General features: G+C 47.3%; 1 long non-coding RNA gene across 1 annotated transcript; it reads right to left on the reverse strand.

Annotated features, from left to right (window-relative positions):
- Positions 1-7432: 7432 nt before the first annotated feature.
- LOC119619416 (uncharacterized) lies at positions 7433-10925 on the reverse strand. The gene is made up of 3 exons (XR_005235902.2): positions 10706-10925; positions 10448-10562; positions 7433-8846 (listed from the first exon to the last, which is right to left on the reverse strand). It is a non-coding gene; the product is annotated as an uncharacterized lncRNA (long non-coding RNA).
- Between the last annotated feature and the right edge of the window lie 12257 nt (positions 10926-23182).

The raw sequence follows: 23182 nt of genomic DNA on the forward strand, positions 1-23182 counted from the left end.
ATCAGCTGTTGCATATTATGGCACTAAGATTTTAGGGTTGTTTGTTACAGCACAATAAGCCTAGCTCACTCTGACTAGGAGTGGTAGTCTTTTTGCTGTCATAATTAATTTGCATTTCTCAGAGTTTAAAAGGGTGCACCACCACTCCCCCATATCTCAGGTGGGCATTTTTTAACTTAACTAGATAACAAAACACAGCTAAGATCAGTCCTTTTCTCCAGCAAAGATGGCAATGCTTTAATACCTCTGAGCATGTTAAAGACCCTCCGAGACTCTAGCCTCTGCTGCAAAAACACATACGAATACCTACTACTACTGCTACTGTGATGATGATGACGACAGCAATAGTGAGAATATTTTAAATATGCCAGGCGCTGTGGCAGTTGCTTTCCGAATATTATCTTATTTAATCTGATCATTACCCTATGAGGTAGGGAGTGTTCTGATTCCCATTTTATAAAATAAGGAACCTAAGGCTGAGAGAGCATCAGTGACTTGTTCAAGGTCACCCACAGCTGTCAAGTGATAGAACTTCGATAAAAATCCAGACTCCTTTCATGGAGTATGGAGGGAGGTCAGAAAACATAGGAAGTAAGGGATTGTGATTGACAGCGTGTCCTTGCAAAGAGACAGGTTGAGAGACACAAGGGCAGCTGTCTGAGGTGTGCCATTCGCCAGCTTCAGGAGAGAAGTGGCAGGCTACCTCCAGCTATCCAGCCAAGGAAGCTTGGGGACATGTTAGTTCCTGCCTTCATTTCCATCAGCAGCCTCAAAGCCACCCCTTGAGATGATGAAAATAACGTTGTTTGATAAAGAGTTGATATTCTCAATCCTGTGAAAACGTGGATTAAAGCATCTTACTGATTTATTTAATCTGAAACAAAACAACTGTAAAGTGAACTAAATACGGCCTGAGAAGGAGTCTGTACTTTTTTTTTTTTTTTTAGATGGAGTCTTGCTCTGTTACCCAGACTGGAATCCAGTGGTACAATCTCGGCTCACTGCAGCCTCCACCTCCCAGATTCCAGTGATTCTACTGCCTCAGCCTCCCGGGTAGCTGGGATTACAGGCACACACCACCACGCCCAGCTAATTTTTGTATTTTTAGTAGAGACGAGGTTTCACAAGTTAGCCAAGCTGGTCTCGAACTCCTGACCTTAGGTGATCCACCCACCTTGGCCTCCCAAAGTGATTACAGGCATGAGCCACTGCGCCCAGCCAGGACTCCATACTTCTATATTTGAGTTTTTGTGGACGAACTGCAACCTAGCTTAATAGGTAGGCAAGATTGAAAACCTAGGAGAATGCATCTGTAACAGGCTGAGTCTTGGCCAAGCCCAGCGGCTGTACTTCAACCACTCATACACTGCTAAGTCTTCAGGCTGTGTTCAAATAAGGCAAACGCCATACTGCAACCAATCCGCTGTCCTGTACGTCACTTCCAATTTCTGTATATCATTTCCCTTTCTTTGTCTATCAATCTTCTTCCACCACGTGGCTGCATGGTAGTCTCTGCTGTGACTCTGGGGGCTGCCCGATTTGCAAATCGTTCATTGCTCCATTAAACTCCTTTAAATTTAATTCAGCTGAAAATTTTCTTCTTTAAAGCTAAGTAAGAATTTGCCAACGTGATACGTAAACTTAATCATTTCTTCCAACTAGATTGCATCCCCGAGTCTCCCCTTTTGGGAAATTTCAGAACCTACACTGCCGCCCAGCTCTCTGCCTTCCTATGACTCAGCCCCCACCATGACTGCACCCCATTCACGGCCCAGGTGTCAGGGACAGGGCAGGGGTAAGGGGGTTCATCCCCCTGATAAGAAGAAACCCAGTGCTCTTCCTACCTTCTTGGTAGAAATCGCCTCTCTGGGACTTAACTTCGTGACAGCCGCCTTTCCTATGGCATACAATCATTTCTCGTGTTTTAGTGGCTTTGGTTTGCTTTGGAATGTGTGGTGGGAAGTTCCATGAAATTTATTAAATAACCAGGATATCCTGTTACCTGATCGAGGCCTCTGTATAAAACCATTGCCCTGGGAGAAGGGATGAAGGCACCTGAGACATCTTCCCATGTGAATCGTGATGGCAGCGTCTCCCCTGCCCTGAGACGGCAAGACTGAGAATCAGGAGAGGTGGTTCTCATTATCCCTGAAAGCATTTTAGCATGGATGTGGCCACTTTGAGGACTATAACTCTAAGCACCCTAGTTCGTGTTTTGCGATTATCAAAATATCTTCCGAATCCTGGGCAGACCATGACATCGTTAAGCCCAATATGGTGAAGTCACGTGGAGGTGGTGTCAGATACAGAGCAGAGAACATTCGAGAGGTACTGGGTTGTCTGGGGGGACCTCTGGGCTCCAGGAAGGTCTGCCTCTGCAGGGAGAAAGTCCCATGGTTGATTCTGGAAATCCAAACTCTTACGAGAGCCGACCGCCAGCTTCCACTTCACTGTAATTACCCAGGCGAAGTGAGTGAACAATCTGAGCCTCCTCATAAAACTAGCCCTCTAATTGTTGTGGTTTAACAGCCTCAGACCTCAGGCTGGGTGGAGAGGAGGGCAGGGCTCGCGGAAGCCAGACACAGCCACCCCCGCAGGCAGCCAGGGGCCAACACAGTGCAAATACAACTGGCTCAGTCCTACAGCTCCTGTTCGGTTTACCGAGAATACCACCTCCAAAGCCATTCGCAAGCGTGAGGTCACTCCAGTGAGAAAACAAGTAAAGCTGAGCTGTTGACAAAAATATCCCCAACCATCTAACCAAATAGTAAGCCCAGCATTATTCTATTCCAGTAAAAACCCAGTGACATAGGCTAGGGCCACAGTTACTATCCCTTTGGTCGATGATTGCACTGAGGTTTGGGAAAGTCCTACGGCCTATAGGAGGTCAGACAGCCACAGCAGCAGCCCCGGGCAGCCCGGGGCCAGGTTCTAGACCAATGCACAGCCCACACGGCTTTTTCAAAACTAAAAAGGAAGCGCACTAGCACCTTCTCCTCCATTCTAAACTCCTGTCACTTCCTGGGAGACCAGGTAAGGCTCTCCTGGATGTCTTCACAGAGTAGGCTTCATACGGGGTCAGCCTTGACCTCCATTCATGCAAACAGGCATGGCAAAACAAAGCCTGAACACAGCGTTCAACAAACAGACCCTGTGCCCAAGCTTGGAAGTTCCTAGTTAGGGCTGGGGATGGACGACGGCCCTGAGAAGTTCATTCTGTTTGAACAAAAGAGGCCGTGTCAATTTCAGAACCATTTATCTCTTACATCATGCGTAGTAATGTCCTCCATGCCGGTCTTGTGGAGGGGCATCCAAAGGGTGATAGCATCAGAGCTTTGATCTTGGATTTTTGTGTCATCTATCCTGCCAATTTCTGATTCATTCCTCTCAACAGTTTTGCCACCGTCTTTTCCTGGATCAGGTAAAGCAACATCCAGATCAGCCCAGGCCTGTTTGCAAACAGAAATGCAGAAATGCTAAATCTCAAAGATTCTGTCCTGCCCAAGGAGTGTCCTTACTTTACACACAAACGGAGCGAAGCCTCCTGCACCTGCGACGTGGGCTCGTGTGCACACTGAACCCAAAGCTGCTTTCTGGGCTCACCACGCCATCTCTCTACCTGAAGCCCCCACCCAGCCCCACCCTGTGATGCCCACACTATGGGTCCACCCCGCAGTGCTGACATTCATCCCCGCTTTGAGGACATTCTGAGTGTCAGGGTCTGGGCTTTGCAAGGGCGTGTTTGTTGTGACTCTAACTTTCTTCTAATGGAAACTGAACTCTTATGTCTAGCGGAGATGATAGCGATGTCAAGCGCCCCCGTCACTTTTTTGTGGATGACCAAAACCTCGTGCATAGGGACCCAGCCCACTGCCTTATGCAGGGTGGTGGCCGTGCAGAAGTGTTTGTGGGCTGGATTTGAAAAGCTCCCACTTCAAGGATTAGGGGTCCATTAAATCCTGTGTTGTATTGTCAGAGCAGAAGGTTGAATCGGAGAGAATGAGAGGAGAAATTGCAAGCATCACTGCTGATTGCTTTGCCTTGTGTCTGGTGGTATCGCTGTGCCTGAATCCACATCACTAACAATGGCCAGCTGTCTTATGCCACCTACACTCGTGGTCAGGGGAGGCAAGGTCTGACATCAGAAAGGAGGGCAAGAGGTCTGGGAAGGCAGAACCAGCATCCCCTCCGAGAAGAGAGAACCGGCCTTCCTGCAAGGTCTACCCTTGGTGGCCCTACCCAAGGCCCACCTGACTTCTCTTCCCACTGAGCCCTCTAATCTCCCCACAGCACCCATCTACACCCCCTTATGGGCCCAGCCACCATCTTCCTAATATTGCCTTCATTGACGGGCAGTGCTCATCATGGCTGCTAAGAGAGTGAGCAGCTTATGTCAGCATAGCCTGTCGGTAAATGCTAGGTGATTGAAGGACGGAAGGAAGGAAAAAGGAAGGATGATGTGTTCTCACATCTGTCTGCTAAAACAATAAAAAGTCATTGCTTCTGTCATGCTGTGATCACCAAGCCCCCTTTCCTGCCCTTAACTCCAGGAAGCTGGACTCCAGCTCAATCCTGCCCTTACACAAAGGCAAGCCCAGTAGGCCCTTGCCATGTTGTTGTTGGTGTTGTCTTTGTTAACCCGAGTGTTGGGGCTGCTGGGAGAGGAACCCAGAGAGAGATCAGTGGCTTAGAAGGGCCCAGACCCAGCCAGTCTCCAACAGCACGTGAGGACAGAGAAGAGGAGGTTGTCCTGCTGGGAAGGGTGAGCACAGCCTCCCCAGAGAGGCGTGAGGCAGGAACAGGTGTGTTTCCACCCACCTGCACTCGCGCCCCTCCGCAGGGCCCCAGCCTGCATTTTATGCCCCAGCCTTGTCTTCAGGGCTTCCCACCCCTTTCACTTTGTCCATTAGAGCCCTTAGCCTGGTAATGACGGTTATTTGAAACTCCCCATCTGATCATTCCAACCTCTCTGCCCCATCTGAGTCAGATTCTGATGCTTGCTCTGTCTCTTCTAACTGCTTTTTTTTTTTTTTAATCTTTTAGAACCCCTTGTAATTTTTTATTCAAAACCAGATATGTTGCACTGGGTAAATGGAACCCAGTGCTGCTTCCCGCAGAGGCTTTTGCTCCCACAAGTTGTGATATTCTGCATTTACCTGTCTGCCTCTCCAGTTTTGGGGTCAGCGGTTTGCTCTGTAACCTCAACTCCCTGACAGATCTAAGAATTGCTGCTTTGGGATTTGGTCGGGCTCTTTTCTTACTGTGTGTATAGAAGTGATGATGTCCAAGCTCTTCACATGCCAGACCAGAAACTGCAAATGTCTCCATTCTTTCCATTCCCAGAATCCGCTCACCTTCTGGTATCTATGGCATTGCCTCTGAGGCTCTGATGACCGTGAACTCCACGTGGGGGCCCTCTCCCTTCCCCACTCTCCGTTTCTATGTTTGCAACCTCTGTTAGGTCTACTGAAAGTCTCTTTCCTCTAACAGAGCTTTCCCTGGCACTCTGACTAAAACTTTGGATGCCCCCGCTCCATCCCTGTCTTGACACCTCGGATGCACGTCAGTCCCGTCATTGAGCACTGTCTTCTGAGACGGAAAGCACCTTGAACACAGAGCGTGGGCCTGCATCTTCCCTCTCCTAAGAGTGGATGCTTCACAAATATTAGCAAGATAAATATCTAGGACTTTAATATCTCAATACAGCTGCTTGGGGTGAAAATTAAGAATATGAGGACATGGATCAGTATAAAAGAAATCACTGAATTGTGGCATTAGGGATTATCTTAAGAATTTGAGAAACGGGCCTGCCACAGTGGCTAATGCATGTAATCCCAACATGTTGAAAGGTCTAGGTGGGAGGATCACTTGAGTCCAGGAGTTCAAGATCAGCCTGGGCAACATGACAAAACCCCATTTATACAAAAAATACAAAAATTAGCTGGGCTCAGTGGTATGCACCTGTGGTCCCAGCTACTTGGGAGGCTGAGGTGGGAGGATCATGTGAGCCCCAGGAGTTCAGGGCTGCAGTGAGCCATGATCACACCACCATACTCCAGCATAGGCAACAGAGTGAGACCCCATCTCAAAAAATGAAACAAAACAAACTAACAAAAACAGAATTTGAGAAAAGGAAAAGAGTAAAGTAGAGAGGCAGGAGAGACAAGGGGGCAGACAGCTGAAAACCGTGAAGGGAGATGGGAGGCTGGAACCCAGCAAATGGCCTGTGAAGGATGCTTTTAAGCACAGAAATACGTTTCCCAAAGTTGTTGGTGTTGCTGGAGCATAAATGCTCCAGCTCCCCAAGTCACTGGCCAAATCTGCACACACACACACAATGCTTTGTGTGCCTTGTGAGTGTTTTATAATGGAGTGTATTTATGATGAACTCCATGTTTCAGTAGGCACAGAAAGAAATGGAGAGTGTATGTGTGTGCAGGTGATGAGATGGTCCCTAAACAGAACCAATTCAGCCAAAGCAGGAATTCAAAGGAATTGGACTTCCTATGACCAGTAGAGTGGGTTTGATGCAGCCTAGAGTTTAAGAAGCCGAGTTACCACAGTTGACATCTGTGAACAGATGCATGAAAGAACAAATGAATGAACTCACGCAGCATTCAGAGAGGGCTCGATGTGTGGGCTCCATTTGTGATGTGAGGGTCCAGACTGGCCATGGGATAGAGCGTCAAAGAAATACCAATCGAGGCAGAAGCTGTATGGAGAAAGGAGGCCCGGGCAGGTCTGTCTGTTCCGTTGTATTTTGCAAAGCAGACTTCATCTGCCCCAAACAGGGAGAACTGGTAAGGATTTGCAGCTACAATCGGTCAGCCATGAGCTAGGCAGCGATGCAGATGAAAAACAAAGACAATCTGACCACTGGATTCCTGGCCAGCCTCCTGGGTGGGTCTTCTGGGAACCCAGGGTGACTGGTCCTCTCTGGAGGACAGAGCCTGGGCTCAGGAATGGCCAGGAGTGGGACCACCTGCCTGGGTCATAAGCCCACCCTCACCTGGGTGCCAGCCTAGACTGGCATGCTGCCCAAAGTTGATTAACTTGGGATTAGAGCTAAAGAGTCAATCTTCCTCTCTCTCTCTCTCTCTCTCTCTCTCTTTTTCTCATTTCTGTTATTTCTTACCTGGAACCAAAGTTCTGAGAAGCCTGCACCCTCATATCCCGTCTGTAAATCTTCTAGCCAGATGTCCCTTCGATAATCGCGTTATACAATGCAAGAAAGAAACCCAAGATGTTCCCCCAAATACATAATACAATGTTAATGTAACTGCTGGGAGACATCACCAGAGAGTGCACGGAAACTCTACAAAAGCAAAGCAAATCCAAACAAAAAGCCCTCTGCACAAGGCCAAGGAGCTGAAGTAAGTTAAAATGAAACATCAGTAATATTGTTTGGGAAAACAAAGAATCATATAACACATGGCTTCTAAAAGAAATTTATTGAATGCTTTCAGACAGCTCGAACAACAGAGCTTGGCAGATTAACAGCCGTAACTGTACCTGCAGGTGTATATCAAGTTCAGACATCTGATGCCAGGTCCCAGGCCCTGGGAAGGCCAGGAGGCCCAATATTAGACATAATCATTCTTGCTTAATGCCTTTTTCAAAGCCCATGTAATTCATTGCGGGGGTTGTATTTCATGTTTAGGTTGTCTGGCTTTCTTTGTTCTTAAGAAAACAACCAACCAATACCAGCAGGCCAAACATTCTTTAGAATCATGAAACCATAGAATGTTACCACTGGGAGGCATCTTGGAAATTCAGACTCCAATTCTTCTGTTTTTCAGAAAACCTAACTGGGGCTCAGGGAAAGAAAGCAAGTGGTCTCTTGGGCCAGAGGAAAGAGGAATCCGAAAGAAGGAAGGGACAGCCCTTGGTAAAGAACCGGATTCCAGAGGGCACACAAAATACTGCTTCCTGGTTTCACACCACTTAGACTTCATGATAACGACGACACCCACTGTGTGATTTTTATTTCCAGTTTACAAAGAGTTCTCAGTTGGAATTTCTTTTGACATTCACAATCTGTCTCTAAATGCATGGATATGACCTGCATATTTCAGAGTAGGAAACCAAGATGTAGCGAGATTGGACCAGGATTCCAAGGATTGGGGCTTAGTTAGCCACATCCTTTTCAGTTTTGAGAGTTGAATGGTCACTAGTATGAACGATGACTGTCCCAGGCAAACCAGAGGACTGGGTTACCCCACCTGTGCCCCAAGCCCATGCCAGTCCCATTCAGCCATGTGGTTCCCAATCCCACCCTCCATTGCATTAGGCCTCATATTTCTCAAAGCACTTTTATGGTTCTCTTGTGCCAAGTAACCCAGTGAGTTGGGCAGGGTGGACATGCTGTGCCATTTACATAAGAAGAAATGGAGTGTTCAAAATCTGCTTTTCTGAGGCCGTGTAAACCACGAGAACCGTGCAAAGGCATTAATTCAAATGCACATCCAGGGGTCTTTAGTCCTGGGTACATCAGGGTACCTTGGGCCTGCTGTAGATCCGGATGTCTTAGCAAATCCAGAGTTCCTTACTCCTGCTCTGGCATTCTCTTTCCCACATACATTTACTCCACCCAGGGAAGGAGAGAGGAAGGAAATATTTAATAGATTGTAACATATGAGATCCCCCAAAAAAGTGTTTTTAAGTTAAAGAAATCAATGATGAGGGGAGGGAAGAGGGACCTACCTTCAGTGCAGCCTCCAGGCAAATTTCCAAAAGGCCGGCATGTTGGAGTCAGCTCTGGGACAGCAGCCCCATCCCACTGAGTCTTGGGGGAGATGAGAAGGGTCTCAAGTCCCAACAGTCACGGACCCTCAGCTGGTGGTCTCCTAAAAAGAATAAAGCCTCAGCTTGGTCAGGTTGGCTCTCTGGGCCAAATGGCAACCTGCACTGGAGGCCCCAAACCTGGCAGCCCATGGAAATCGCTTGGAGGCAGGGGTTATCCCAGATGTGCAGAATCAGAGTCTGGTTTGAACCAACTCTCCAGGCAATTCCAATGAGCAGCTAGATGAGAAGCAGGGATTTGAACAAGACGTCATTACTATTACAATTATGTAAAGTCATTTCTAAAATCTCCCTCTTCTTTCGCATGAGATAATGAAAGAAAACCCACTTGATACCATTTTTTACATAAACTATATGATCACTTTTTTTTTTTTTACAACGTAGTTTTAGGGAATTTAGGGTGAAGCATGGGTTTGGGAAGCAGGACCTGAGTTGAGACTCTGGCCTTGACCCTAATGAGCAGTACGAGACCTCAGGCAAGACATGTGACCTTCCCAAACCTTGGTTTTCGTAACTGTGAAATGGTGGTGATGATTGAATGAGCAGTGCAGGGTTAATGTGAGAGTCGAATTATATAGTTTTTATAAACTGCCTTGTGCACTGGGAGCATTTGGAAAATGGAAGCTTTTAGGAACATTGTTTTGTTGTCTCTATGCTTGGCAATGTGGGCAGTTCACGATGTGAAGGGTAATTTTTGCTTCTCTCACTGTATCACCATGTCAGCGGCCCAGTGTGAGCCAGCACAGTTGAGCATAGACTCTCTACACTCTACTTTCAGCCCTGCAGTCTAAGACAGCGTCTTGTGGGGCTGAGTCTAAGGCAACTGCAGGGACACAGATAAGTCCTTTTACTGGGCATTTTCCCCAGCTCAGGGTCAGACACGGATGCTCTGGGGTAACTAAGGAAATCCCCTCCCACAAGTAAAGTAGGAAAATCGCCATGGCAACCCCAACCTGAAAACAACGTAGGCACGACAGTGGTGCAGTGGGGGTTTAAAGGCGTGATTGGGAAAGTGTCATGGAAGTGTCTCAGCTAGACTTTGATGAATGCATGGGATTCGTGCAGGAGGTAGATGTGGCCGGAAGGGCTCTCCAGGTAAAGGAACCAGCCTAAAGAAGAGCTCAGAGGTGGGTGTGGTGGGTCTGATGAGACTTCATTAGACTGGTTGGTGCTGCACCCACACTTGGGGGAGGGGAAGCATGTTGTCAGCCCTGCCCACCCCCACGCTGCCTCCGCAGCAGATCGGGGCTGTCAAAGAGCTGGGATGGGCCCCTTCCTCATCCGTGCAGGGTGTTTCATTCCACAGGATGTGGCCGACCTGAACCAAGGCCACGGCTTTGGTTCTACAATTAAGAAACCACCACCATAGTTCTGACTCTGTGAACAACAGAGGTGTTTATCCTAAGAGTTATCCAAGCTAGACTGGAGGGCGCCTGTATGCTAGAAGGTTCTATGGAGGCACTGAAGAGGGGTGAAGCCACCATGATGTAAATTAAAGGTGACATCCTAGTCGTTTGGTCTTTCCGATGGACAGCACCAGAGTCAGGTCTGGATTGGTTTAAAAAGGTAGAGTTGGTTTCAAGGGCTACAAAGACAGCCTTCATAACTTTGTTTAAGACTCATTCCATATGGGTTTAATACTTACAGTTCCTGAGAGCTAGATGCTTTGCTTAGGCACTGAACGCATTGCCTTGCCATCGGAAGCCCCGCATTCAAGACCATGAACTGTGAGTCAAATTAAACTTTGAGTGTTCCTTTTCCTGCAAGACAATGGATGCCCCAGTTGAAGAGACAGGTAAGAAGTGCAGAAAAAGAAAGCAAAGCAATCAGCGTTTCAAGATAACGATCTCATTCCGTGGAATGTGGGCTCCAGGAAGCAGGCATGGGGTCCAGTCTTATTCACCTTTTTGTCACCTGTGTCTGGTAATCGGAAGTGCCCCCATAAACAGTGGTTCAAGGAACGAAGTAAGAGAAACTCCTCTCCATCTAATGAAAGTGAATGTTTCCGTGGGGATTGTGGCTGTTAGGAGTAGCAGGGGCACTTGCTTTGTATTTAGGCTTTTGCATTTCCTTTAGCCCTTAAAAGAAAATTCTCTAGGTAGAATATTTATCAGGACTGGCCACCTTTTGAGAAAAATTGAAATATTGGCACTTAGTATCAAAAGCACAGGAGTGAGAACATGTGGTGTTTGGTTTTCTGTCCTTGAGATAGTTTGCTCAGAATGATGGTTTCCAGCTTTATCCATGTCCCTACAAAGGACATGAACTCATCCTTTTCATGGCTGCATAGTATTCCATGGTGTATATGTGCCACATTTTCTTAATCTAATCTATCATTGATGGACATTTGGGTTGGTTCTATTTTTATATTTTATTTAGAATAATGTACATCTATATTAATAAATGAGATTAACTCAAAAAAAAAAAAAAAGCACAGGAGTGCTGCTGTGCCCTCTGGGACAGTTTCACATGGAGAAAGCTTGCTTTCCTGACCCTCAGCAGGGTTCCCCAACCTGGAGTTCACCTGGAGGTGCTCATTAGAATGCAGGTTCCCAGGCCTACCAAACCTGGGACAGAGCCAAAAATCTGCATTTTAAAAAATAATTTCAAGTTTTATTTTCGATTCGGGGGGTACATGTTCAGGTTTGTTATGTAGATATGTTGCATGACACTGAGATTTAGGATAGGAATGATCCTGTCACCCAGATACTGGGCATAGCACCCAACAGTTAGGTTTTCAACCCTTATCCCTGTCTCTCCCTCTCTCCCTTTGGAGTCCCCAGTTTCTATTGTTGCCATTTTTAGGTCCATGAACACCCATTGTTTAGCTCCCATTTATAAGTGAAAACATGTGGTATTTGGTTTTCTGTTCCTGCATTTCATTCCCTTAGCCTATTGGCCTCTAGCTACATCCATGTTGCTGCAAAGGATATGATTTTGTTCTCTTCTATTGCTATGTCATATTCCATGGTGTGTATGTAGCACATTTTCTTTATTCAGTCCACCATGGATAGGCACCTAGGTTGAGTCCCTGCCTTTACTATTATGAATAGTGCTGATGAACATATGAGTGTGTGTCTTTTTGGTAGAATTATTTATTTTCTTTTGGGCATATACCCAGTCATGGGATTTCTAGGTCAAATGGTAACTCTGTCTTACACGTTCTTTTTTTTTATTTTTAATTTTTGTGGGTACATAGTAGGTGTATATATTTATGGGGTACATGAGATATTTTGGTACCAACACACAATGCGCAGTAACCACATCATGAAAAATGGGTATCCATCCACTCAAGCATTGATCCTTTGTGTTACAAACAATCCCATTATACTCTCTTCTGTTTTTAAAAAATCTGAAATATATTGGAAAACATGGCTTTTGTTTAGTTTTTTATTTAACTTTTAAGTTCAGGGGTACATGAGCAGGTTTGTTACATAGGTAAACTTGTGTCACGGGGGTTAGTTGTACAGATGATTTCATCACTCAGGTACTAAGCCTAGTATCCATGTCAAGTTCTTTGAGTAATCTCCAAGCTGCTTTCCTCAGTGGCTGAACTAATTTACACTTCCGCCAACAATGTATAAGCCTCCCCCTTTCTCCCCATCCTCGCCAGCATCTGTCGTTTTAGCCATGCTGACCGGTGTGAGATAGTATCTCCTTGTGATTTTGAGTCGCAGGGAATCTGCATGTGTGGAAGTTCCTCAGATGAATCAAGTAGAATGCTAACACTTGTGAGCTAGCACTGACTTCTTCAAGCAGCATGCCTGTCACCTGTGACAGCTCCCTCTGGGGAATGTGGTGCCCAGGGCACACAGCCACCTCTCCCAGGACCACCCTTTGACCTCTTTCAGTGGTGAAACCATCTCAGCTACCAACAACTGCAGAGGCAGCAAAACCAAAGTAAACCAGGAAGAGAAGCAGGCAAGACCATATATGTGACTAATAACATTTCTGGAAAAAAAAAAAAAAAGGGGGACCTGTTACTTGTGTCTGCAGTGACCCTGACCCCACAGTCAGTGAGTGAGCAGGTTTACAAGTTCTTGAAATAAATGTAAGCAGCACTATGGTATAATCATCCTTTCAAAACTGCATTTCAAAACCAGAAGGCTGGCCTCCAGTGGGGCCATTCCTGAGGCACCGTCCACCCATCCCTGGGAGCAGCCCCCAGTGGGCTTCAGATAATCCGCTCGCCAACCTTTGCAATCAGCTCTTTATTCCTTCCTGTGCTCCCTCACACCACATTCCTTCGGCTAATTGTGGCATGTCTCCTTTCCCTTGGCAATTAGCCATTATAAAGAAAAACGTTTCACCTCCTGCAAGAAGCCTTCCTAGATTTCGAGAGGCGGTTCCTCCCACCTCCCCGCCCGAGCATCCCCAGTGAACATTTGCAGATCCCTAAGTTACTGAAGCCATGCAGGAAGAATAGAAAAACAATTAAAAGGGAATCGAGAAGCAAATGCCAATTTTTTTTCTCTGTTTCCTGATGGGCTTCAGCAGACACAGGCTGAAAATGCATAGGCAAGGTGACCTGTGGGCTTTTCCTGCTGGATTAGACAAGCACATGCCAGGGTCAGCCTATGGGACACGGACGCACCTTGGTGCAGGGAACCATACTGAGTGCAGGATGTGGATGGGAAAGGATACTCAGGCCTTGTCCCAGGGCGCGGGGGGGTGCCTCTGCCCATTGTCCATGTGTCTGGGCACCTGGGTGATGGAAGCTGCCCCACTGGGTCGGGGGACAGGGCTGCCTGCACTGAGACCCCAGGAGGCTGAAGAAAGCGTTTCCCCACCGCACCCCAGGCTCTGTTTGTGGATTTAGCCAGGTGACCTCAGAAGGCCGGCTGATCTGGGTGGGTGCAAGGGGCGGTTGTATAAGTTCAGAGTTCCTGCCTCTCCCCCATCCCCATGGTGTCACTCTGTGGGGGATTTATTGGCATTTTTGGCAAATCTCAACTTTGTTCACTGCTGCCTCTTCTTCCCTAAAGACTTTCCAGGACTTCTTGGAGTGTGAGGGTGTTTTCAGAAGGAATCTGACAGCACCTCCCCATCTCCCACACACATACACTCAGCCTCCAATGGTCTCTGCCATGCCAGGTTAGAGGAACCAGGCATGCTGAGTGACCCGGGCATGTCCCCACGTTTTCAGGAAAACGGTACAACTCGATAGAGAGGCATTGAAGCCACTCTTTCATGAATGAGTCAGGATGACAGGTGGAGAAGGATGTCCCCAGACCCCGGGGTCCCCAGCCCTTCATGGGAGAGATGGGAGCATCCATCGAGCCCTCCCTTAAAAAAAGGCCACCTGCCACTGCAGTTTGGCTTATGCCACAATATAAATTCCAAAGCAGCAACTTGGTGAGAAAGCCAACCAGGGAACCCAAGGCACAAAGGGCAGGGGAAGGTACCTAGAATGGCCCCGCAGGCCTCCGGCTGCCTTGTGGCTCCGGTGCCCCTGAAGACAGTAGCCCAGGGATGGACTTCAGCGCACTCTCATCCTGTGACTCCCACGCTTTCCCGTGGGTGCGTTCTGGACCTTGATCACGGGCTTCCTCAGTTTCCCCAGCTGTCAGTAAGAACACAGAGTGGGTGATTCTTGTCTGGACCAAGGTATGCACACAGGTGATTACTATGGCCTCTGAGATTTGCCTACAGCTTAAACCTACCTCACCTAAAAGGGCACAGGTTATGGAAGTCACCTGTGTACCTGCCAAGCCCCAGCCCCAATCAAAAGTGCTAAGCAACCCTGGGACAGAGCCAACACTGTCTCTCCTTTCAATGCATGCCAGCCACAGTGTATCCCTCCGCCTACTGGTGTCTTCTGTAGCCCCTCTCCACGCCCTGTTCTTCCAGCAGCTCCCTGTTGAGGAACCAAGTGTGCCCAGCCAATTTCCCCCAGCACCCACTCCCTAACAAGCCTTGCTCAGGCTGTCATGGTTGGAACGTGAAAGAGTCAACCTCCCTTTGGAAATTTTTTTCACTAGCATCATCATAAAACACAGATCAATGTTCAAGAAATCCCCCAACCATGAGGAAATGAAGGAATTGGGGTTCAATGGCCAGCAATTGCCCTTCCCCCAGTCTTTGAACACAGTTAAAACTTAATCAAGTGCAATGCTCAAAAATGAAGAGTATAAGCTCATTTTCCCAGCTGGTTCAAGGAATCCATTGCAATCTCTGCACATCAGTGGAGAAAATCACAGTCTATCTTCTTGCCTTAGCAAGGGCAGTAGAGTGTATATAATTTTATCTTGCTTGTTCGAATGCGGAGTTCTGTACCTGGGGGTCACATTTCTCTCTCTCTCTTTTTTTTTTCTTTTGAGACAGGGTCTCACTCTGTCACCAGGCTGGAGTGCAGTGGCGCGATCTCAGCTCACTGCAAGCCCGCCTCTTGGGTTCAAGGAATTCTCCTGCCTCAGCCTCCTGAGTAGTTCGGATTACAGGTGTGTGCCTGGGAGTCAGGTTTCTATGGCAATTCCACAAGACCCCGAGATGGTGCTATAGTCAGCTGCTCTCTGGTGTTCATTGGAATGCGGCTGCATTTTCTAAATTCCTTTGTCCACTTGTCTGCCTCTCCTTTGCTTCTTTCTCCACAAAATTATTTGTCCAAAAAAAAAATGTTGAGTTAACTGAGGATTCTGGTTAGCTGTTCTGCAATTAATGCAGGTGTAATTATACAAAACACGTGAACATTGGTCTAGAGTAGCGCCGCCCAGTGGAGCTTCCTGTGCTGATGTTCATGATGTACCCCCTCCATGCTATGCTGCGAATGGTAGCCCCTCACCACAATGGCAATGGAGGAATTGGATTTTAAATTTTATTTAACTTTATTTTATTTTATTTTATTTTATTTTATTTTATTAGTTTCGAGACAGAGGCTTGCTCTGTGCTCCAGGCTGGAGTACAGTGGCATGATCTTGGCTTACTGAGACCTCCACCTCCCGGATTTAAGCGATTCTCGTGCCTCAGCCTCCCGAGTAGCTGGGACTAAAGGCGCGCATCACCGTGCAAGCCACCACACCCGGCTAATTTTTTGTATTTTTAATAGAGACGGGGTTTCGCCATGTTGCCCAGGCTGGTCTCGAACTCCTGAACTCAGGCAATCCACCCGCCTTGGCCTCCCAAAGTGCTAGGATTACAGGCTTGAGCCACTGCGCACGGCAACTTTACTTATTTTAAATCTAAATAGCCACATGTTCTTTGTGGCTAGCTTCCTGGATGGAGCGAGAAGAACAATGATAGGCAGCTCATGGGAGCACTGGGCAGGAGGCTGTCTGGATTCGAATACAGCAGCCCTGTGCTGTCCACGTGTGGTTGTGGGAATTCACTGAGACGACTTAGAGGGAGCCCCACGCTCAGTGTGGGGTACGGTGTAAATTCTCAGGAAAACAAGGCTGTGTTGTTCTCATGGAACCCAAGGTTTGGGGGCTAGATTAGGCCAGCTTCAGCTTCTCTCATCCCCCTGGTTTCCACACTCCTTCAGGCTCTTCCTAACTCAGGCATTGTAGCAGGCTGGCTTGTGTCCTCAAAAAGGATATGTTTACGTCCTAATCCGTGGTACCTGTGAATATGACCTTGTTTTGAAATAGGGTTTTTGCAGATGTGATTAAAGGTCTTGAGATGAAATCATCCTGGATTGAGGGTGGGCCCTCCATGCAATGACTGGGTGCTTTGGAGAAGAGAGGATACCCAGGGAGATACAGAGAATGTCAGGTGAAGTAAAGGACAAGATTGGAATGATGCACCTACAGGCCTGGGGACACCAAGGCACGCTTGGAGCCACCAGAGTGAGGGGGAGCCATGAACGAATTCTCTCTAGAAGCTTCGGAGGGAACATGGCTCTGCTGACTCGTTGGTTTCAAACTCTGGACTCCAGGACTGTTCAAAAATCCCTTTCAGCTGTCCACGCTCCTAGCTTGTGCTATTAATAATTTGTTATGGCAGCCCTAGGAAGCTAAGACAGGTGCCGTGAGTTCCCTTCGCTGAAAACCAGACTTCCTTATTTGGTGTCTTGCTGCTTTGGGAAAATATTTAGAATGGAATGGACCCATTATATAAGGATAGGTCCATCTAAAAAGAACCTCAAGAGGTTTCAGTGAGCCGAGATCACGCCTCTGCACTCCAGCCTGGGCGACAGGGCAAAACTCCGTCTCAAAAAAAAAAAAAAAAAAAGAACCTCAACATTCCATTGTGTTTGACTCCTTGAAAGGAGTTAAATTTCTTTATTTGTAACTTTTATTTTAAGTTCAAGAGTACAAGTGCAGGTTTATTATATAGGCAAACTTGTGTCATGGGGCTTTGTTGTACAGATGATTTCATCACCCAGGTATTAAGCCTAGAACCCATTAGTTGTTTTTTCTGATCCTCTTTTTCCTCCCACCCTCCAAAAGGCCCCAGTGTGTGTTGTTCTCCTCTATGTGTCCATGTGTTCTCATTATTTAGCTCCCACTTACAAGTGAGAACCTGTGGTGTTTGGTTTTCTGTTTCTGCGCTAGTGTGCGAAGGATAATGGCCTCCAGCTCCATCCATATCCCTGCAAAAGACATGATCTCATTCACTTTTATGGCTGCATAGTATTCCATGCCGTGTATGCACCACATTTTCTTTATCCAGTCTACCATTGATGGGCACTTAGGTTGATGCTGTGTTTGCTATTGTGAATGGTGCTGCAATGAACATTCACTGACATGTGTCTTTATAATAGAATGATTTATATTCTTTTGAGTATATACCAAGTAATGGGATTGTTGGGTTGAATGGTATTTCTGTCTTTAGGTCTTTGAGGGATCTCCACACTGTCTTCCACAATGGCTGAACTAATTTACACTCCCACCAACAGCGTAAAAGTTTGAAAGGGGTTACATTCCTTAGCCTCATCATGAGGACCTGGTTCAGCGAGCAGAGTTGAGGGAAGGTAAAACAGGACCTGGAAATGACCAGAGCTAGTGCACCACCCGAGTTGCCAGGACAAGGCTGGACTCTGCACATGAGGTTGTCTGGGGCAGGGCAGGGCCAGTGCCTGCCTGGAGCTGCCACCACTGTATCACAGAACACAGGGTCTTAACCTGGGTGAGGAGTCAGGAGGAGGTCTGTGAACTTAGATAGGAAAGAAATTCCATTTTTATTTTCCCTGACTTCTAACCACTAATCGGCCTTTTCTTCCATTAGGAGCACAGCAACAAAACACACTGTGGGGGACACACCTGTGATTGTCGAAATCACGGATATTTTCATACTGCATTGCAGCTGTTGCAGGTATCGTCGATAACTTTCATCCTTATCTCTGCTTTGTAATGATGGTAGTTATAAGGTGGACAACTCAGTCTTGTCTTAAGCTATTAATTAAAAAGCACATGCACTATCATATCACAGTTTGGGGTTTAGGGGTGGGGATTGTTACGCTTTGTTACATTTTGTTAGCTGTATTTTAACATACTGGTTTCCTTGGGAAGCCCATGTACTTTATTTCATGCATTTGAAGTCTGAATTCTGAGAAAGGGTCCATAGGCTTCCCCAGGCTGCCACAAGGGTTCATGACACAGGACAGGTAAGAGCCACTGGCATGGACAATAGAAACCTACACCAATGCTGTTGCATCACTTTTGAGATGAGCTGTGTGCAATTGGAGTTTTTTAAAGATGCACTGTCACTTGAGGAAGACAGGTGATCTTCCTGCGGCACAAATAGAAGCAAAGCGATTTCTCTCTTTCTCTGTAGGGCAACACAATTGATAAATGGCTGATAATCTCCACCAAATTGGCAGCAGTAGGCTGCCCAAAGGCAGCAGGCATATTCGTCTTTGTGAATTGTTTTACTATGACGCTGTCTCATTTCCAGGAATCAGACGGTTAAAATGATATATTTTTGTGGTTTGGCATTTGCAGCTTTGCTCTGGCTTCTCTGGTAACTGCCAACATCTGCAAATTATTACGTGCTTAAAAAAAATCAACCGCCACCGCAGGCTGCCCCCACAGTCCCTGGCTGGGCCAGGCCTCCTGCCAGGCCACAGGGCAGAGTTCTTGGACCAGGAGGCAGCAGGGTCAAAACCCAGGTTGCCTAGGAAGCCCCAGAAGAGAGTTATGGACAGAGCTAGGAGCCCGATACACACACAGCAGTCTCTCAGTTTCCAGGTACAAGTTCTCACATCGTCCACGCATGTGTTTGAGGAAAGACAAAAAAAAAAAAAAAGATGGTTGCCAAAAATAAAAATGTTTCCATGTCAAGGTTTATCAGTGTCAATGTCAAGAGACTTCTGGTTCTTAGACTCGTTTTGGCTTCAGGCCACCAGAAGTGAACTCTGGTTTCTGAATGCAGAAGCAGAGGCACTGGCCAATCATGGAAGATGCATGGAACCATTCAAGAGGTCCAAGCCTGGTGCTCAGAAACTTGGCAGGATCAAGCATCTCGCCCAGGAATTCATCTCCTGCTTGTCGAAGCCGGCTGGCTCTCGTGACTGACTTGGAACAACAGAGCAGATGTTTGCGTGGGAGGCAAGCCTCACCCAACATCTGTCCTGCGGCGAGAAGGCCTGGGTGCTCACAGATAGAGCTGGAGTTCCCCGGTGGATGGCACAGACAATTAGCTGGTGCTGCGTCACGTGTAATCTAATTACAGGGGGAAACAGGCTCAAACACCGGGTGATAAGCAGTGCAACTGCTTCAAGTGACTCCGGAATTCTTCCTCCGTTAATTTTCTCCATAACGCACATGATTGTCATAAGGGTTAATTAAAAAGAGCGTGAGTGGCCTCATGTCACATGTAGCTGGACCAGAAAGTGTTGAGTACCTGCTCATGCGTGCAAGAGGAGGAGGGAGGAGCACATCACTGAACTTCACATGAAATTGAGTACTCCAGACTAGAGACGGTAGAGGGTTTTGGTGAAATCAGCACGCCGCGATAATCCAATTAGGATATAATCAGATAGACTGTATAAACGAGGAGAATGGAAGGCAAAAGGGTGATTCCAGGGAGGCTTCCTGGAGGAGGTGAACTCTTCAAAGAGGTGATGTGCACAGGTAGAGGAAAGAAATAGGAAGAAAAAAAAAAAAAAAAAAAAGAGCACTAGAGCCAAGGACGGAGAGGATCACAACCATAGGGACAAGGATCCAAAACCATGTGGTTAGAACCTGAAGACAAGGAACCAGACTCAAGGAAAAAGTTTCCTTCAAAGATAACAGCTGATGGGTGCAAGGAGGTATCGAGGGATAGAGGATGTCCAACCCCAACCTATAAGCAAAGGTCCAACAACTGATATCTCTTGTTTGCAACCCATCTCAAAGCCACGAAGCCTTGTGTAAATATCACCCAGAGTGGCCAAGACACCAAGTGAGCAGAGCCTGGTGACATCCAGGATTTGCACATAGTGGGTGATGAATAAACCCATGCTGTCTGACTTAGGAGCTTTGACCTCAAGCTCATCACCTCTATTATTTGTGGATGAAGTCAATGATAGAGTTAGTTCTCACTTGTTGATGAAGTGGACGGTGCATTATTCTAAGCAATGCATAACATATCTGTTTTAAAAATGTTTTTATATGCATCTTGGATAACATTAAAATTACTATGCATTTTGGACCAGACAACAACTGATGGGGTTGGGAATAGGGAGTGGACGCTCCAGCCCTTCCTGCACTGAAAGAAGGGATGTGCAAGCCACACGTTCTAAGAGGGTGGAGGCATCCTCTTACCTAATACTAGACTGGCATCAGCAGCTGCAATCCCCGATCTAGTTGCCTTGCTGACAGTATCTCAAGCAATTGTTTTAATTTGAGACTTCATAATGACAATCCAAAGCTCACTTGATTTTGATCATCACTGAGGAAGGCATTATTCAGAGTGTAGCAAATAGATAATATTGCTTTATCTACACAGCATCACTCAGAGTGCGGCAAGCAAATCCTATGGCTTCAGCTACACACACACACACACACACACACACACACGTGAAGTCCGGAATATCCCACAATGCAGTTCTAGTGTCCCCAAGCCTGTGACGGGTGTGCAAGATAGCCCCGTTCTGGGTCTGGCCCGATCCGGGGGGTTTGGGTTCTGGGTTTGCTCATCCCATGGACTGTCTCTGCTTCTGCGGCTCCCACTCCAGAGAGTGCTGGCATTGCCTCTTTCTCCAGGCTCTGAAGCCTCTTTCCATTCAGAACTTGAAGTTAATTGCAGAGAACCCTCAGTCCTTTTGTCTGCCATCAAGTGATGGAGACTGCATTAGTCCCTGGGGCTGCCACAACAGAGCACCACAGACGGGAGGCTTAAAACAACAGGGATTTGTTCTCTCATCGTTCTGGAAACCATAATTGTGAAATCAAGGTGTCGGCAGGGTTGGTTCTCTCCAACGACTGGGAGGGAGGATTTGTTTCCTCCCTTGCCTTTAGATTCTGCTGCTTCCAGCAGCCCCTGACTGTCACATGGCCTTCTCCCTCTGGAGTGTGTCTCTGTGTCTGTCCTCCTCTTCTTGTGACATCACCAGTCATACTGGAATAAGGGCCCACCAGACAGGAGTATGAGTTCATCTCAGCTAACTGCATCGGCAGTGACCCTGTTTCCAAATAAAGCCAAATGCTGTAGCAGCAGGGGTTAGGACTTCAATGTATCTCTCGCGGGGACACAGTTTAACCCACGACAGTCAAATGCATAGTCCTCATTAACCATACATGTAGATCTGCTTTCTGCTGTGTCTAACAGATGCGCTTTTCTGTCCGAGGTTGAAAATTAAGGCAGCTCCCTCCCTGCCAAGGTATCCCACGCACAGGCCCCTGCCACAGCTGGTGGTTACTAGAAGTCTTACATACGCTTCAGTCTTGCGACAATAATTTCGTGTTTCCATGCACCCATATATAGACCCTAGCGCTTTTGGCAGGAAGAGAAGGATTTCTAAGTTGAGGCTGTTTAAAAGCGTCTCCCCAGTGAAGGGTCACCAGATTTAGCAAATAAAAATACAGGACACCTCTGTTAAATTTGAATTTCAGATAAACAATGAATAATTCTTCTTATTGGAACACACTTAAACTATAAAAATTATGAAAGTTCATGTTGCCGGCTGTCCTGTATTTCATCCGGCAAGCCTACACTGCCGGCACCAGAAAGTCCTTAAAGTGAGTCTCCTGATCCCTCACCACCCCCACCCTCAGTCCCGGCTCCATCTGCCCAAGAGGCTGAGGGCTCTCTATGTAACCCCTATGGGGACAGGGCATTACAAGATACTAGGATGTGAATGGAAAAAATCACAAGGTCTATACATTTGCAAAGGGGATCTTTATTTCCTCTGAAGGATTACAGCCTGCAGGGTGGCCTTCTGACAGGCTGGGAGACAGCCTCTGGCAGAAACAGCTGGCAGGCATCTGGCAGGAGGGGGCATTGGGGAAGTAGCCTCATGCTGAACTGAATTGGCCAAACATACATATTCAGGTTCCAGGAGGAGCTATGAATATTCACAGAGAGAGTCCGGAGCCATGCCCACTGAACATACCTGGGTCCCATGTTCACTTTGGGGTGGAGGCTTCACATTTAAAGGCATTACAATGAGTCCCTACACGTCCAAAGGGGAAGCAGGGACTCAAAGGCGTACCAGTGTGCAGCCTCTGTAAACCGGCCTGAACCGGGTCTCTGGTTGGTGGACTCTTATCAGGAGACCGAAATCAGCCTCTTGTCCAATCAAAGCTATGGTCACGGCTGTGGAACGGGGTCGGCCGGCGTCTGCAGGTGGATGAGCTGCAGTCGCCTCGGTGTTGCTCACCTCGGGGCCAGTGCGTGTTTAGCTGCCGGAAAAAAGAAGACGCTGTGGCGTGAGAGCAGAGTCCGTTCTCTAAGTGTAGAGTGCGCGGCTCGACTCTTGCCTGGCGTGGCCTCAGGTGCTGCTTATAATTTGGTGTCTTATTGCCATAAAGAGTCTGTGCTGTTGGTCTCGTGGTCTCTATTTTAGCATGACTGCCAGTCATTGTCGTCTAAACCACAGAAGGGAGGGACTGTGACGAGGCATGTCCGGTTGTCCATCCCGTCATGGCTGGGAACTCAGTTTTCAGGTTTCTCTGGGGTCCCCCTGGCCAAGAGGGGGTCTGTTCAGTCACTTGGGGAACTTCAGATTCTGTTTTTAGTTCTGAAAGAGTAGCAGATGGGGGCCAACATGGAATTTAAGATGTATACCAGGTAATTCCCAAAGGAAACGGCTCCATGGACGTGCTTCAGATCTGACTCCGTGACAGCGCTGCCCCCTTCCCCGCCACCATACTCCTCAAGGAGCTGGGCGGCCTCGCAGGAGAGAGAGCTGCCTCGTCCACACCCCCAAAGAAAGAACGCCCACATATTTCCCTGCAAATACAGGGGCTCTGTATGTAATGAACTGACAAAAACGCGGGTGGAACTGCAGATTTGGAAA

This window comes from Chlorocebus sabaeus, chromosome 2, assembly GCF_047675955.1.
Source record: "Chlorocebus sabaeus isolate Y175 chromosome 2, mChlSab1.0.hap1, whole genome shotgun sequence".
In the NCBI taxonomy this organism is placed as follows: domain Eukaryota; kingdom Metazoa; phylum Chordata; class Mammalia; order Primates; family Cercopithecidae; genus Chlorocebus; species Chlorocebus sabaeus.